The sequence below is a fragment of the Mirounga leonina genome, unplaced genomic scaffold (genome assembly GCF_011800145.1).
Source record: "Mirounga leonina isolate KUSES-001 unplaced genomic scaffold, KU_Mleo_1.0 Mir_127, whole genome shotgun sequence".
Taxonomy (NCBI): Eukaryota; Metazoa; Chordata; class Mammalia; order Carnivora; family Phocidae; genus Mirounga; species Mirounga leonina.
In genome coordinates this window covers 10,485,453-10,494,890 of record NW_023270316.1, presented here as the reverse complement: position 1 = coordinate 10,494,890, position 9,438 = coordinate 10,485,453, and the positions used below count along the sequence as shown (strand labels likewise).

The 9,438-nt window shown below is 41.5% G+C and overlaps 1 non-coding gene across 1 annotated transcript; it reads left to right on the top strand.

Annotated features, from left to right (window-relative positions):
• The first annotated feature begins 7,723 nt into the window (after window positions 1–7,723).
• Window positions 7,724–7,852, top strand: LOC118009717. The gene has a single exon (XR_004679002.1). It is a non-coding gene; the product is annotated as a small nucleolar RNA SNORA72 (small nucleolar RNA).
• The last annotated feature ends 1,586 nt before the right edge of the window (window positions 7,853–9,438 follow it).

Genomic DNA, 9,438 nt, shown 5'->3' with positions numbered 1-9,438 from the left:
TCCTTCCTTCCTTCCTTCCTTCCTTCCTTCCTTCCTTCCTTCCTTCCCTTCTCTCTTCTCTCTTTCCTTCCCACTAAGGCTGAGAAGACTTTAACCCACCTTCTTGCCTACTAGATGACTTCGGAAAATCTGGGGAAGCTTCATCCCGTGTATTTCCTCATCTGTAAAATGGAAATAACAGCATCTACCACATCCTGTTTAAGACACTAAATGACATATAAAAACACATTTAACATGATAAATAGGAAGTGCTGTATAAATGTAAATTGTATTTGGCCATACTCTAATCTCATTTTACAGATGAGGAAAATGAGACCTAGAGAGTTTCACCAACATACTCAAGGGCCCTCAGCTACCTAGGACTGGGTACATACTTGGTATGTGGTGGCAGAGGTAGATGCCCCAGGGAGGGGTGTACCTTGATTATAGAAACATCTGTTTCTATAACAGGAGGGTGGCATAGGTAGGGCTCTGTAGGAAGCATGTATAAGTCTGTAACAAAATTCCTGAGAATAGAAGGGAGGATGACAATGAAAATAATAGAAAAGAGTGACTACAGGTAAGAGGCACATTGGGACTTTGGCCACATGGAAGGCAAGTGGATCGAATGAAGAAGGATGGTGTATCAGTTATTTATTTCAGAATCTTGCTGCACAAGAAACCACTCCAAAACTCAGTGGCTTAAAATAGTAAGAATTTATTGCTCATGTATTGGGGTGTTTGACTAGCTGTCAGTTGATCTGGAATGATTTTAGCTGGGATGACTGGGGCAGCTCCATTCTGCTCCATAGATGTCTTATCTTACATCAGGCTGACCCAGGCACACTCTCCTGATGATAGCAGAGGGCAGGAGTGAGTAAGCAACAATGCACAAGCACTTTTCAGGACTCTATTTGCATTGTACCTGTTAGTATCCACTGGTCAAGGCAAGTCACAAGGCCAAACATGCTTTGGGAGTGAGGCATGTGCCTTGATAGGACCTAGTTCTGCTTTCTAAGAGTGGTTCTCCACAGCTCTTGTCTCTGCCGTCCAAGATGTCCTCATTTTTGTTTTCCGTCTTGGCTGTTTCTGAAAAGGGATTGGAAGATGTACCCTTTGAACAGCTTTCTCAACCTGCTTCTTATATCTTGAACAGTCTTGGTTCCTTTGAGGTTACTCTATGTATTAAAAACAAAATCCACAATTTTTTTGGAGATGTGCTTCTCTCTCTGTGTAATCCTTGATGTTTTCTGTATTTTATATTGCTGTGGGACAATGCCCTTAAGAATCTTGAGCACTGCCTGGGTGGCTCAGTTGGTTAAAGCATCTAACTCTTGATTTTGGCTCAGGTCATGATCTCAGGGTTGTGAGATTGAGCCCCATGTAGGGCTCCATGATGGGCATGGAGCCTGCTTGAGATTCTCGCTCTCTTTTGCCTGTGCCCCTACCCACCCCCCAAAAAAGAAAAAAAGAATCTTGAAAGCCCATTTGTTGAGCTTTGTGGGTCTGCAAGGCACCACTTTAATTATCCAAGACGTCTCAACAAAAGGTCTCAAAGACACACCCTTAATTTGGTCTTTACCCATGGCCATGTCTTAATTTGAGAATCTTTTCTGGCTTGAAAGTTTGGAGATGAAAATCAGTTTTATTTTCCGAACTAGCAGATTGTGGCACAACTATATTGTGAGTTCATCTCCCAAGTTGTTCAGTTATTTTCTGAGTTCACCTCTTCCTTGTAATTCTTCATTATACACAGCTAGTTAGAAACAGCTGACACTATTAGTATTCAGCCTTCAACTTTCTTTGCTCAAGTCTAGAATTTCATCAGGAGCATTTTGTGTCTTACATTACATGGTTTGCCACTAGGATAACATGAGTCACCCAACTTCCCATCCTCCTAAAACAGTTTTCTTACCACTTTTTCTAGGTTTCTACAGCAGTTTTATTTCCATGTTTCTAGGCTCTACTTACCAACTAGTCACAAACCAATGCCACATACTTTGGGCTTGGGTTATAGCAATACCTATGCACCTGTCTACCAATTTCTAAGTCAGTTATTTATTGCCATGGTAATGATACACAACCATCAGCCCAAAACTCATGGCTTAAAATAATGTGTTTATTACTTAAGCATGTAGGTTCTTGGGTGGGCTTGTGTATCTGGAAGTTGGTTGACTGTCAGCTGTTCTAGGACACCCTTTGCTGTGATCACTGGAGCACCTTAGCCCTGCTTCGTGTGTCTCTTGTCTTCCCACAGGCTAGCCTGGTTATGTTCTCATACTGGTAGCAAGTGATGGAGGGCAAGCAAGCACCAACATGCGAGTGCTTTTCACTGGGGTTCAGAAATGTTCAAGACTCTGTGCTACACTGGCTAACATCCCATTAGCCAAAATGAATTGCATACTAAGTCCAGAGTTGGGAAATTATACCCTGCCTACTAAAAGGTAAAGATATAGGGACAGACAAAGAATTAAGGCCATTAGTGTAACTGATACAGATGGAAAGTGAGAAAGGATATTACCTCTAATGCTGACCCGTGATGGACATTTGGGATCCAAGATCCAGTGCTCAACTGGGAATCAAGTACAACTCTGCAAATCAGAAGAGAAAATCAACTTTTTATATCAGAAGAGAAAGTGAGGGTCCAATTCAGCAGGAGGACACCATGACCATAAGGGAGACAGGCCAAACAGCAAAATGGAAGTAAGGAGGGTGTGTGATATTAAGACTTTGGGTTGTTTGTCTTTTCACAGAAAATAACTCATTCAGTAGGAAAGGGATGTTGGGAGCAGAATCCGGCCTTCTAGAAAAAGGACTAACAAGAACTAGTAGGGTCTGAAGGCCCTGGGCATGATAGTTAAGATTCAAAGTTAGCTTCTGTCCTAAAGTGGGGGGAAACTAGAGGATTTGGCAGGGAAATAGTGGACTCTTGAAAATGGGGAGGCAAAAGGGCAGGGACTGTCACAGCATAGAAGCCCATCACCAGCATATGGGCCCAAGTATACCAATGATAACTGAGCAGAGACTCCACATATATAGCTTAACTAAATCAAGATTCTTTTTACAGTAACTTGAAGTAAGTTCCTATAGCCCTTTACATTTATGGCCCCATTTGCACATACATCATTTCATTGGATGCTCACACCCTGTAAGTAGGCAGAACAAACATTATCTCAAATTTTCTTTTTTTAAAAAAAGATTTATTTATTTATTTTAGAGAGAGAGAGAGAGCAAGCAAGCAGGGGGAGGGGCAAAGGGAGAGAGAGAATCCTGAAGCAGACTCCCTGCTGAGTACAGAGCCCGACACGGGGCTTGATCTCACAACCCCAAGATCATGAGCTGAGCCAAAACCAAGAGATGGATGCTCAACCGACTAAGCCACACAGGCATTCCTCAGATTTGTATATGAGAAAAATTGGGTCCAGAAATGTCACACAACTTGTCCAAGTTATCGAGATGGTAGGTGACAAGACTGGATTCAGAATCCATCCATGCTCACCTGAGATGCACTCTACATTGCTGCAGAACAGTTAGTGAGGAGTGATGTTATGCTGGTAGGGCACTGTGGAAGACCTTTCTGGAAGAAAGATACAGGGGGTTCTTTTCTCATGTGGATTGTAGAAATGGCACAGAGGAAAAGCAAAACACAAATGGCAGTCTTCCATTTTCCAGATACCTCTGGGAAATGCATTCTAGTAAAAGCAGAGAATTTGGCATATTCTTGTTCTGCCTTTCTTAGAAAGAAGAGGAATCAAGGAGGGGGTAATTTCTCTGCTGGAATATGTCTCATTATCAAAGAAGGGGTTAAAGATGTGGAAATTATGGGAATCTATGTAGAAAATGTTGTTTGAAACTGAGAAGAGTGTGAGATTTCACCCTTCTTTACAAGTTAACAGGTCAGCCTGCCACAATTATAAATATACCAACAGGAAGCAAACATGAGGTCTCTGGATCAGAGACCGTTTATTACTCATGAAGCCCTGAGCCCCAATTCCTACAGAGTTGCACAGAGAGCTACCTAAAATGTTGTAGTTAAACCAGTACAAGCCAAAGAAAATTACTCTTCTTTCTGAGTGTGGTCACTAGCCCCATTGATAGGAGTGTGGGTAGGATTAGGGGCTGAGAGGGAAGATGGATATGAAGTGGGGAAAGCAAGGATAACCTGGGAGCCACGGATACTAGCTGGGATCCAGGAGGATGGACTGGAATCTGTGTTTGTCTCTCATAGCCTTCTAACCTCCAACTTTGATGATGGGGGTGTTGACCGGGAGCGGCTGGCACCCTTTGTCAACAAGCTAAACACTCTCCTGACCATAGAGTCACAGAAGTTGAAGGTGACTCCCCAGTCAGCAGGAGCTAGAGTTGCTGTAGTCCAGCGAGGTAAGCAGGCAGATCAATAATGCTTCCAGGCCAGCTCTGATCTTCAAATCCTTCAAAGCAATATGGCTTCTACGTCACTACCATCTTCCAAATCACCTGCAAAATGACTCTTACCCTCCCCACAGAATTATACAGACACAGACACACAGATACACACACACACACACACACAGGAATTCTGGGAAATGTAGTTTTAGCTCGGCTAAATTGACAGTCCTAATCCCTACGCCCTGATCTGTGTTAATTAGACTCAGGAGATGCCTCTAAGCATCACTAGGGTCTTTCATATGGGCTTTCAGACTGTTGAATCGTCTTTCAGTCTTCTCTTTTCTGCACTATGCCGTCCTAAGCCTCTGTCTTTTCCTTATATTTTTGCTACTCTTGAATCATCCTCTTTCTCTTATTTGTATTCTCCAAGACTTCCCATCACTCTGTAGATGATGTGGCCAAGTGCCAGGCAGTACCCTGGCAAAGGCCCAGGCATCTCGGCTTATAGGAATGAGAACCTCATGGTTCTCATGCTTTGTTCTATGTCCTTATGATTTTTAAGCTGTGTTTGTGCTGAGCTAGGTGTGTGTTGTGTTTCTGCAGTCAAGCATGCCTTGTTAGGAAGTCTGTCTTACATACAGATTTACTGAACCTGGGGCTGACTGCATCCCCTGATTTCGAGTGGGTCAGAGTGTTTTCCTTAACAAAGAAGAGCAGTATGCTTTGGCACAGCTGCTTGGTATTTTTCCTAGAATGCTAGAAGGAAGCAGACATTCATTTGGTTTTGCCAGTCTCTCTTTGTCTAAATTGTCCCATTTGGCTTAGCCTGTTGGCTTTAGTCTATTAGGATAGCAATGTGGGAAACTGTTCCTCTTGGTTTATGAGCTTGAACCCAAGTGCATCAAAGTGTGCCTTAGCAGGACAGAGATTTACATAAATATTTCTGGGCTATCAGATCTCTGCGAAGACCATTTCCATGTTCCAGATGTAGGGTATGAATGTGCAAATCCCACGTGGAGATCACAGTTCACTAACTTGTGGATGGCCCCGCAGAGTAAAGGAGTGATTCAGTATAATGACTCCATACACCATAGACGAAAGACACAGAAACACCATTCTTTTGGCGCTGTTTAAAATTTGGGCAAGGAGCCATGTTTCTGAGGCAAGAAGAACTGCCTTTTCCTTTTCATAATAATAATAATAAAAATCTTTAGCATTTCGGAATAAGAAATATTCATCTCTCAGTTAGTATTAACAGCTAATCAGGGTGCAGCAGGGTAGTAGAGTTCTTGTCAAACAGCAGGCGGCTTGTTTTATTTTTTCAATGCCACTTAAAGATTATTTGAAAACTCTCCTTCAGCAACCAGTGTGTGGGGAGCCACGTACCCTCAGTCAGAATTTAAAGTGATCCAAAATACAATATTAATGATTGATGTGCAAGCTCACAGTTTGGCGCTGGGGCTTAATTAGATAAGCTTTGCAGCTGTTTCCGGGTGGAGGCAACTTGATGGGATGCAAAGCTGTTACGCGACTTCCCATCTACAGGGTATCTACTGAAGCGGAAACAGAAGCAAGCTATTAGGAATTATGATGATGACATTCTTTTTCAGTGCTGAAATGAGTAGAAGTCTGATTGTGGGGGAGAGAGAAGAAACATTTTATGATTAAAAAGGTAGGCTCGGATCTTCTGTTCCATTTATTGATGAACTGAACACTCATAAAAAGCAGCTAGTGCCGCCAAGCCACGATCTGGTGAGACATGTGTGAAGAGCTTGCTTGAGTGGCTCTCTTGGTCCATGCTACTTTGCGAAGTACAAAATCCTCTTGTCTCAAATCTGGCATCATGGTTGTGGTCAGGCCATCTAGTGTCTTATTCATGCAGACGTATACCTGCAAAAGCTGCTCTGGAATCACTCACCCTCCCTGAAAACTTAAGAAGAATTGAAACTGGGCTCAATAGTATTTCATTTCACTGAGTCAAAGAGATTGTCAACATCTAGTTACCGTAGGAGTTGGGAGTCTTCTGTGTCTTGAGCTGGAAATGACTAGAATGCACCGTATAGTGTCTGTCTGCAGCTAAGCTTCAGCATATGTCCGTGACCTCTATCACGTGAGACAGCTAAAGGGTACAATTTATTGAAGCTCATTGTAAATTAAATGTGCAAGACTTCAAGAATGCGTCCCACCAGACTGAGGCTGGGAGCTCTCACATAGTGGTATTGTTAAATTGACCTTTAAAACCTCTCTTTCCAATAAAAAGGAAGCCTGTCTAGGTGTTCTGTGTTGTGAAATAATTATAATAGCTATCTATGAAATAAATTCTTGATAGCTCCTTGTCAGTATCTATAAAATGTGAAGTTACGCATGAATGCTAAGTATTTTATTTTTGTTGTGTAGGTGAAGCTTAATGAGCCTTCTCCTGATTGTTTTAAATCAATTTATGAGAATGTAGAATCAACCTGACTCTTTCAATGTAAGTAGGGGAGAAGTGAATCTTTCTGGAGGTACATTAAATCTCTTGGGTTATTAAATTGTCATTCCTGCACTGAAAAAGGATTTGTGCACTGCCTTGTTCCTTCTTGTTAAAGGTGTTGCAAGGTGAACAACTAGGGATTAGAAAAGTTGAAAAATCAAGTTCTGGTTTGGCCCTTTTCTGGCTGTGTGATCTTGGTCAGTTTGCTAAGACTCAAGCCTCCCTTTCCTCATTTGCAAAATGGGAAGAATGGTCCCTTGCCTCCTTATCTTCCAGGGCAATTTTGAGGATCCAACTGGATAGAACATGTCTCTAGGTTTAGACCTGAAGTTGAGTGTGTCTAATATTTTGCAAATGCACTTGCAATAAATTAATAGTGGCTTCTGTGAGGCAGATCCTCATAGTTCACGTCATAAAGCTTCTGAGAACAGATAACTGTCTCTTAAACTTTCCACTGAGCAAGGACAATGGCTGTTTTTGGGTTTCCAAAGCTTTTCCTAATGGTGATACTTTTGCCACCTGCTTGTTTGGAAAAGATGAGGAAGGAGTGTAAGATAATTCACACAGAAACAGAGACGAGGAAAATCAGATTTTGTGCACAGTTGATTAAATTACAAGTTAAAGCTTGGACCCAAGCATTCTGGTTCCAAGGTGCGTGTTGTCCTCTTTTTAGTGGATTGTCTCTGTGGACAGTCTGCAAATAAATGAAAGTGGAGAGGTGGACTATTGAGGAAATGTGTGGTTGATTTTGGAATTGAAGAGTGCAGATGTCAACAAAGCAGGTAATTCATTAAAGATCAATAAGCTTAGCAGCAGGGTTGCCATGAGCACTCTGAGGATAACTGCATTGTGTATACATGTCAGTTGACTATATTGTGGATTTTTAAAAAAGTAGAATGTACTCTGTGTATATTCTTGCTGTTCTGATTTTGTTATAATCGGGGTAGGCTAAACATTTGCTATATTAACCATGCATGTGTCCCCAGACTTAGTTCTTCCCTAGGTCTGGTTTTATCAATGCTGGTGATAAACCAAGTCTGATTTATATGATGCATCTTATGTGGGAAATGTCTGTGACTCTAGGTATCTAATCATCCTTGAGAAATGACAGCACAGCTAGTGTAATAACTTTTGAAAATAACCATTGCTAATTTGATGATTACCATTTGCCATTAAATGAATTGTAAAACTATTGTGTTTTATTTTCCTGAAAAAAAAGTAGAATGTACTCCTTTTAGTTGCATGAAATAATGATTGTTGAGCACTTGCAAGGGATGCTTCTATCCTTGTTCCCTTGATAAAATAATGGACAAACGTATGGTTCTTGGTGTCTTTTCTAATTGATGCTGATGGAAAAGCTGACAACAGCAAGTTATAGGAATATTGCAATACTCCATCAAAATCTCTAAGGATAGAGATGGATTTTAGTGCTTTGAATATCACCATACATCCTAACAGCAATCAGTAAAAATTACCCATGCTAGACTGAACTGATGAACCAAACAAAGCCTGGTGGTATACTGAGAGAAAAGTAGGCATGAATTATCTGGGTGGAATGTAGGAAATGCTATTAAAAAGTTAATGCATAGGTAATGTACACAGGCCTTGAAATGTACAAACAAGCACTTAACTTGTAGAATAATAGTAATCGTGATGAATGATAACAGCAATTACTTTTATTTACTGGTGCTTATTCATCTTCCAATCCAGTGAATAATTTTTCCTAGAGTTCTAGCTTGGATTCTCTTTTCTCTCTTTATAAATACTCTCCTTGGGCTTCATTATCTGCCCAAAGGCTAAATTTACCATCTGGGTAACAATGACCCAACTCAAGTAATCTCCCCCCGTGCCTCAGGCATGCGCACCTTTGGACACTCATAGCATTTTTCATATGTCTTCTATGTCAGGCAGTTGAAACCATGGGTCTGAACAAATGGCCTAAAGAGATAAGATAAAATAAGAAAGGTAGAAGGCCTACAATCAACGATTAGGGAAACCCAACATTTTAAAGGCTAAGTAAATGAGGATTTTAGAGACAGAACACGTAAGTGGCCAGAGAAGTAGGAGCATGATTAAAAGAGAGTGGCGTCACTGTGGAAATCCAAAGGAAGAGAGTGTTTCACAAAGAAGTGTTGGTCAGTAGGACTGAAATGTCAAATAAGATAGGGGCTGAAAATGCTGATAGGATCAAGCAACACAAAGACCAGTAGTGTACTTGGTCAGTCCTGTTTGAGTGAAATGCAATGGGTGGAAATCAGATCCCTGTGGGTTGAGAAGTGAGTGGGAGTCGAGTAAAGGGAAACAGAAAGTACAGGCAACTATCTCACCTAGAGTTATTTTAAAATCAATGATGCTATTTTCCATTTATTCCCTGGGAGTCACAGTTAAGACAAGCTGTAAAGGATTCCATCCAGACAGGCCTCCCATCAATCTGGAGCTAATGCTATTTCCAGCACTCACTGAGTCTCCTGGGAACCAAACAATCTTGTTGCCAGCCCACCTGGTCTAGGGTTTCCAGGAGCAGCTGGCTTGTTCCAGAGCAGTCCAAGTCCTTCAATTCCCCCAGAGACCTCAATCCATCAGACTTCCAGGCCCAATGCTGTGAAAATTTCTAGGCC